Source organism: Anopheles ziemanni, chromosome X (genome assembly GCF_943734765.1).
Source record: "Anopheles ziemanni chromosome X, idAnoZiCoDA_A2_x.2, whole genome shotgun sequence".
NCBI lineage: Eukaryota > Metazoa > Arthropoda > Insecta > Diptera > Culicidae > Anopheles > Anopheles ziemanni.
Window position 1 is genome coordinate 18,589,532 of NC_080707.1, and position 9,039 is coordinate 18,598,570.

Below are 9,039 nucleotides of genomic sequence, written 5' to 3' on the forward strand. Positions count from 1 at the left end.
AAGGCTAGTAATAGATTATCGTCAACTAAATAAAAAAAATTATCTCTGATAAATTCCCCTTGCCTAGGATCGATTCTATATTAGATCAACTAGGTAGGGCACAATACTTTTCAACATTGGATCTCATGTCAGGTTTCCACCAAATCCCTTTAGAAAAACAATCAAGGAAGTAACTGCTTTCTCGACATCTACGGGACATTATCAATTTAAAAGGCTACCATTCGGACTAAACATTAGCCCCAATAGTTTCCAAAGGATGATCACCATAGCTATGGCAGGTCTAACACCGCCCAACTGACGGTGACATGCAACATTGCCCCGTTTCCCCACATTCCAACCCCCTTAAGTCCAGTACTGTCAGCTTTCTCTTGCACACTTTGTCTTCCCACTCGTTCTAACGATGAACCGGTGTGCTAGGGGAGAAGTCACATCTGCCCTTTCACATCTTCCCTTTCAGTCTGACACATTGCAATAGCGGAACCTATCGTGTAGCATTCCCACACTGCACAGCAACCCGAATGTGTGTTGGTGCACTTTATGTCGGTCAATCATGTATTCTCTACATGATAAAAAGTACGTTTGTATGAATGCCATCACGCACCAACTGTCAATAGCGACGCGGTAAAGTTTTCAGTCTTCAAAACATCTAGCGCCAGAACAGTCGTGTTGAAAAGTGTAAAGTGTTTTTCCAAAGTTCATGGTGCCCAATGGGAAGCTTAAAGAAGAAAAAGTGCATCCATCAACAAGTCCGCGACGGCGTCAGCTCATGGACGATCTGGTCCGTAAAACGGATGAGAAGTTTGATCGTTTGGAAGGATCTTGGAATCGGTAAGTAAACAGTGTGATAGAGCAACATCATGACCGTTAAAACAGCGATTCGTTAATTCCTTTTCTTTGTTTGTTTCGTTCAACAGAAATAACACCGGAGGAAGAAGCCGCCCATAATGTTCCGGGAGAGCAGAGTGTAGAAGTAGAGTTCGAATTTAATAAAGAATAGAAATTTCCGCGTCGACGGATTGCGCAGAACACAACACTGTTTTCTCATTTGATATCCGAAACGCATTATATAAATGTGTGCATGCCAATATGGTGAAATAACACGCACACCTTCATAACCCCCTGTTTGACACTAACACCACCACCAAATAACCGATTGAATGTTGCACCCCACCCCCTTTTTTGGTGCAACACTTTGTCTTGTTATCCATTAACTAACAACATGAAAACAATATGTTAACAAGATAAAATCCGCCAGTTGGGAGTGACCCTTTAACACAAATGATGGAGGCATATAATGCTATAAGTAATCTAGGTGATATGAATATGATGGTTAACCAGGTTAGAAATTGTTTAAGACAACTTGTTTAACGATCCCTAGGTTTACTTTACCACGTTTTATTTATATTTATGTTTTGTTATGAAGGCAAACTATGCCAGATAATGCGAACCAATAATAAATAAATTTAATAAAAACCTTTTCACAAAGAAGGGTTTATTTTTAGTTTCCAAATTTACAAATTATTTTCTCCTATTATTGAAAACTTTCTATGAAGACTTCTACACAAGCACTTTTTTAATTAATCAACTCATGGACGATTTGAACCGTTAGGGGATTTCAATTCATTTTTGCACCAACGATTCCGACGGTCAGCCGGCTCCGACGGCTCCGGACGGTACCGACGGCTCCGGACGGTGAAGTACTCCGAGCTCGGAACCGCCCGGAGCCGTCCGGAACCGTCCGGAGCCGCTAGTCGGCAGCCGGAGCCATCCGGAGCCGTCCGGAGCCGTCCGGAGCCGCTAGTCGGCAGCCGGAGCCGTCCGGAGCCGTCGGAATCGTCGGAGCCGTTCGGAGCCGTCCGGAGCCGTCCGGAGCCGTCCGGTGTTTTACTAAGCCGGAATCGGAACCGGTTTAAAGATGCTCGGAAGCAGTTCCGAGAATTTATCACTAGTGTGCATCGCGAATGAAAGTTTCGTACAGTTAACCGTAAGTTAAAAGTGTCGAGATTTCGTACGGTGTTGTAAAACCGGTGGGTGTACGCCGCGAATCATTCGTTCTACAAGTGCGTGAGTGCAATGGAGGACACACGGAACAAAACGACACTAAACTACACGGAATTCGAAGAAAGTGGGAGCGCGGTAGCATCGTCCCCGTCGCTGTCAGCTGCACCAGCAGTCAATGTGACAGCGGCAGCGGCCCATGCAGCAGCGATGGGGCTTAGACCACGAAGGGGATAAAAGGGCTGCGCGAGCCACCATAATGGCCTTATCACACTGGTCACCAATGGTGACCTGGCAAAGTTACCAGACTGTCAAAATTTGGTTTTGGCATCCAGTTTGGCATAATGGTGACTCTTTGCAGTGTGATAAGGCAAGCCACCTAGGAGTGGGCGTCGTGTCACTAATTTCCAGTTAATTGTTTACACACATTCAGCATCAGCATTCACAACAGCTGTTCCAGATGCCGAAAGATTATCAATTGATTAGCACTCTGACGGCCGGCTACATCTATAGATGTAATGGCTCCGTTTCAGTTTGCATCCGATCACATCATTTTGGTGTGCAGTCAACGCTGTCACCAGACACGCTCCACAGACTACTGAATGTAAACAAATATCAAATTGAAAGTAAACAAATTCCACAGGGCGCGTTGCTGTTCGTTTGTAAATTCTAATAAAGATTGAAAAAGTTTGATCAAACAGGGCGGCCAGATATGGAGGGACTAGTGCAAACGCGCCGGTCGCAAAGCGTTGTGACACCGTGAATTGTGCGGCCGTCAAAGGCAGCGCTCTGTGAACAGTCCAACAAACCAGACAAACACGACACTGTCGGAAAGGTGCTCTGCGAATTGTCGTGAAGAACTGTCACTCATCCAAGCAGCAAGGTAGCAGAATACACAAGGTATAACAGTTTCACAGTGGGATACAGCCCTGCACGACAAAATCAAACTGTTTTGTTCTGTGTCGTGTTTGTCTGACATGTTCGATGCAGGTTGACAGAGCACCTCCATCCCCAGGAGCATTAATTTATGCGTCGTGCGACACATCGCGTACATTAACATACAAAAGAAGAGCGTACATTTAGCGTCTATTAGAAGAGATACAAACGCCTTATTGTTCGCTCTCGTAACGTTTCGACCTGGCAGTTGCCTACATGTAGGCGCTTAATTTAAACGGTTTTTTCGGTTTAAATATTGCAAATTCCAATTTACTGTTTAATTTTCGGTTTTATTTATTTGTTTTTGTTCATTTCATTACAACATCCATGTTTTTTCAAATTATGTCATCAAATGAACGGCATTTGTCCTGAACGTATTTACGTTGCTCTCATGATGGTTCTAGGTTGTGAAGTCTGTAAAAAAATACCCTATTATTGCAAACGTTTCAAATATTTAAATGCATACTTACATTGTTTGTTAATTCAACTGCTGTTAATAGGCAAGCGGGTGGTTTCATCCATCTTTTAGTTGCTTCCCCTTAGCAGGTGCTGTCAGTGAAGATTATTTATTTACATTTATAAAACATGTTGAGAGCGGCAGAAATATTTGATTAGTGAAAAAATAAAAATTCCACTATTCATAAAATGCAACTTACACAAAAAGGAATGAAGGCTTGCGCTGTTTAATACACACAACGCATGTAGTCTATATACAACCGGCCGCATGTTCTACCGGAAGCCGGACGCCTGCGGCAACTTGTGCAGTAAGGAAATTTTTGAGCCGGAAATTTCAGAGCCTCTCACACCACCTGAAGATCAATCAATGGGCATGAGAAAAGAAAGATAAAATTGGACAGCAATACGACCTCTACCATATATACCTGAGTTTCGCCGAAGATTAAGTTTTCCCGGGCAGCGACACGATTCCGTTCGGTATACGGGTGATGGGGTGATCCTCACAATTTGATTCTTCTTCCGGTTTACGTCACACTTACTTGTTTCCAAGGCGCAAACACTGTCCGCGTCACTGGTCGAAACAGCGATAACTGGAACAGCAGGGTAACGGTGCTACCTTCTTTGATAAGCTCATCAAACCTGCAATAAGACTTTAATGGGTTTTATTGATTTCGCAGCATACCAACATCAAACTGCATCTAACTTACCAACTGCCTCCTTACTGCTGCCTCAGGATGTAAGAGTGGAGCCGTAATGCACAATGCAGTTTTAATTTGACTGAAATGTAAACAACTACATTCACCTTTAATTCTCGTGCAAGTTTACCATTCCATTTATATTTTCCGTGTAGAGAAATACCTTTACCGTCTTCATTTTTACACTATACATTCACTTTTCACGATGATTCTGCTGTAAAAGCAAAAATATTCTTTCGAATGGAGTCTTCTAAGCGCTGCGCACAAGTTTGTTTTGGTTCGAAGACGTCAAACAACAACAAGACCCAAGAAGAGTTAATACGGAGGTTACCTCTTATGGCATCTGATTGAATTTGAATATGGTACTGAACTTGAGTTTTGCCTACTGAGATGAGACGAAATCAATTTTTCACCATCACAACCAACAACAATTCGTAAGCAGACGACAATGAGTGCAAAAAAATACGTTTAATGTTTTCTTTTCCAATCAACGCTTTTTGTTCTAGATGAACCAACCTCCTTTTTATATGTGTGTTGCGCGGAGCACACTAGCGCCCCACCGGATTGTTCCTGTGTGGCGCGGATGGTTTGAGAACCTTTGGGGTTATAGCCGTTATGCTGTGGTGTTATGTTGCCCATCGCATCGATTAACGAATCGTTACTATGGCTATCGTACGATCGCATCATTTAACGTAGCTGGGGATATGATTGCATGGATTTGATCGTTTTTTTTGTCGTGTTTGTCGTGTTTGTCTTGTTCGATAGCTCACAGAGCGCTGAAAAAGTGTTACCGAGGAGCCACACGTAAGCGAACGAACGTGTAGACCGAATTTTTTGGCCCGAGCTTTTTGTGGCATTCGTTGTATACCATATTTATAACAGTTGGTCTGTTTTTTTTTACCCGTACATGGAAGGGGAAGAATGCCCAAAAAATTCGCTCGACTTTTTCTGTGCGCTAGCGAACGTTCGCTCGACTGCTCGAATTAGACTGGATCCAGAACTCGAATAAAGCTTTTCGAGTAGTAGATCTTATCTGCGCATTCGATTCAAAACCGTCCGTTATGTTTATTTACATGCTGTCAATCATTGTTTTGATTTTTCGATTGGATTTGTTTTTGTGGCAAAATTGATTTGTGGTTTGTGGATTATTCGTTATTCAGTGAAAATAAAGAAATGGATAGTGAAAGTAAAAATATGGGAGAGCAGGTAAGTGGTTTACGTTCTTTAATAGTTGTTAAAACCTCTTCGATGATACACAAATGTGTTTTATTTTGTTTCAGAGTAAAATAAGCCCGGAGCTGGCTCGGCAACTTGTTGCCGCAGTGGAGGCACAACCAATTTTATGGTCAAAGAGCCACCCAAAATACAAAAACAAAAGCGCTCACATGGATGAGTGGGTAGTAATTGGTGAAATATTAGAAATGGATCCAGAAAAAGCCAGAGCAGAATGGGTGAAGTTGCGTAACAACAACCGTACGCGAATGAATCGCAAACCGTCGGGCTCTGGATCGGGTATGAGTTCCACCAAATTATGTTTGATCAAAAACTTCCATGTCTTTCAGTGATTGTGATCATGAATGTTTTTGATCATAAATGATTTTTGGTTTGTTTATACTACTGTGTCCAAAAAGTAAGGTGACATTGGATGTTAAATTTTGCGCGCCAAAAATAGCCCCTTGTTTTTATTTTTCGTATGTCACTATGCATGTTTTTGACAGCTGTGCCAAGTTTCAAGTCAAAATATCAACCCGGCTAAGAGCAGCAATTTTTTTAATTTGGTGCTACCTGTGTAATCCTCGTTGGGTAAAGATGTCTAGCACGAGCAACTTTGTTGAGCAGCGCTCGTGTATCAAATTCTGTTTGAGAAAGCCTTAAATGCACTGTACCACTTGTACACTTGTTTTTTTGACATTGTTTTGTCACCGAATGCTTTTACCAACATTCTCAACGTCTCTGCAGCGGTAATGTCGTTTCTCAAACAGAATTTGATACACGAGCGCTGCTCAACAAAGTTGCTCGTGCTAGACATCTTTACCCAACGAGGATTACACAGGTAGCACCAAATTAAAAAAATTGCTGCTCTTAGCCGGGTTGATATTTTGACTTGAAACTTGGCACAGCTGTCAAAAACATGCATAGTGACATACGAAAAATAAAAACAAGGGGCTATTTTTGGCGCGCAAAATTTAACATCCAATGTCACCTTACTTTTTGGACACAGTAGTATATTCAATCGTTGACGAATGCTCTTGTTCATTGTTCTATCCAGGTGCTACTTCTCAAAGAATGGGGTGGTTAGTAGAAGCCATGAGCTTTTTAAAGGACTCAGTTGATGTTGGAGAAACAATTGATAGTGTAAGTATTGAACCATATTTGCTCAAACTGATTTGCGCAAAAATAACAAAACGTATACTAACATGGTGTTCAGTGTACAGTCAATGTTTCAATATTATCAAGCACTAACAATGTCTTATAACAATAATGTTAGATGGTGAGGTTTTCGAGCTTCATATTTGGTTCCCTGTGCTCTGCTATAGCAGCCTGGGGCTAGACCAACCACAATATAGGCGAGTTAGCGATATTCATCATTTCTATCATTTCATGCATAATAGACTGAACTTATAGTAAGTTAATAAGGAATAATATGATTCAAATAGTTGCGTAGATGTGTGTTGATGGTTGAATATGTTTAATATTAATTCCATGCTAGGTCATGGGCTAGATGACTTCATATTGTGTTAACATTTAATCTTTGACCCTGTTCTTCACCTTCAGTAGCAATTTGTTCACCTTCAGTAATGTTATTCGAATTTTGTAACGGTTCTAAATCATGATACTCGATGCTGTTATGTGTAGAATCATTAAATCGTGCGTGTGTAGCGTAATTTGGATTTCTGCTCCTTATAAAATTTAACAAGAAGACAGTCGTCCTAACTACTTGCTTCGCCGCAGGTGGTTGCAATAAAATTGTTGTTTGCAAGACTTAAAAAACATTGGAAAGAATGCCAAATGCATTTTCGACGGTCATTCTTGCTCGTGAAAGCCTATTGTGAGAAACAACCCTTCCTGGTTGTTCGGACCCGTTAGCCTTCAACACTATTTTCCCGTTCGGATACTTTTTAAAATCAACTGTGCTTCTTAGTTGCTCGTTTAAGACTAACTTTATTTCTATTCTACAACTATATCTAATCCTAATTCCTCCCTGCGGCCCATAGTGTGTGTAACACCGTCCTCCCGTGTCTCATATACTTACGTAGTCGTACTTTATTCTTTACAACCGGACACCCTGACTAACCTGATTCCCAATCAGGTTTACTTCTACTAGATATCTTTCACATTATTTTTTCCACCACCAATATATTCTATCTTACTCGCTAATCTTTCACTGTGCGATATTTCTCTTTTATCCTCATCTTCTTCCTGTTGTAAGGCATATGAACTTTCTGATCTATATTTCGCGGCCGATACGACAACACCAACGAGCTCGGCGTAAACTTGTGGTCCCATTTATGTTGTTCACCGACCACTGACAACGAATCGCGATTGACACTGTCCTATTCGATCCTCCCATTTGACCATTCGCCCTCGGTATTCCCACTGATGTTTTTGTGCGGCTAAGATTGTTCTCGCGGTAATAATCTTCTAACTTTTTCGCCGTAAACACTGTTCCCCTGTCTGCAACTATCCGGCTTGCAGCCCCAAATATCGCCGTCACTTCTTCCATGAATACTATCACGGGTCCATCCTTCGTCGGTCGAACTGCTCGGACAACCACCAATTTAGCGAAACCGCATGTGAGCAGCCAAACGTAATAGTTGCCCTTTGATGATCGGACGACTGGTCCCCTGTAATCTATCTGTACCGTTCCAAACGAGACGGGCTCTATCGACAACGGATGCAAGAAACCCTTCGGTCTTTCACCTTTACTTTTACAACGCGCACGCTGCGGACACGCTTGTATGTCGCCCCTCACATACTTGTACCTTTTCGGCAACCTAAACATTCGTTTCAGACGTTCAAACCCTTTTGCCACACTAAAATGTCCAATCTCTTCATGGTATGTGTGTACCATCCGCCAACCCACACGGTTTGGTACCACGAAACATTGTTCTCCGTAAACCTTTCTCATCAAACGATGTCCTTCTAACTGGTAACACTGCTTAATTTGTCTCTCTTCGTCGGTCACCGGCGATCTATTCAACACGTCAATAATTGCACACAATCGCGGATCTTGTCTCTGGATCGCCACCAAAAAGTCACTATTACTTATATCAATCACCATCCTGTCACACAAAACTGGTTCAACACTTTTGACCAATACCAAATTCCTGCTCATAGCATTTACGTGCTTCATTGCGCTTCCCTGTGTATGCTTCCTTCGGGCATCGTACTCCCCCAAATCGTCTATCTCATCTAAGCCAGGATATTTCTCTTCAATTTTCTTACATTTTTCCACTCTTTTTTTCTCTTCTTCCGATATTGCTACCTTGGGCGAGGATCCCAACTCATCTGCATCCCTCGATTCATCCCCACCAGTACCAATCGCTTGCTGAAGATCTTCGATGAACTCATCGGACGAGTTTTCTTCAAGCTCGGCCGTTTCTTTCGCCGCCTCATACGTCTTGCGAATATTCTTTTCGGTACACCGCTCGAGTACATAGTCAAAAACACCGTTGAAACTTTTCGCCACACATTGCCGGTTTTTACCACTATTAATTTTGAAACATTTTCCATCATTTTTAATCACTCGACCGTCTTCTTCGTTGGCGGCCTTCAGTTGTTCGGTATGATTTTGGTTCAATCCTTCTTCGTCCCTCCACTTGTTCATTTCCTCCTCCGCTAGCATTTCTGTGTATTGTCTTTAGATGTCTATGGTGTACATCATCTCGTATTGTCTTGCTGAGACTTCCAACCGCATCTGCTTTGCCTCTTCACAGCCACTTACATCAGGATC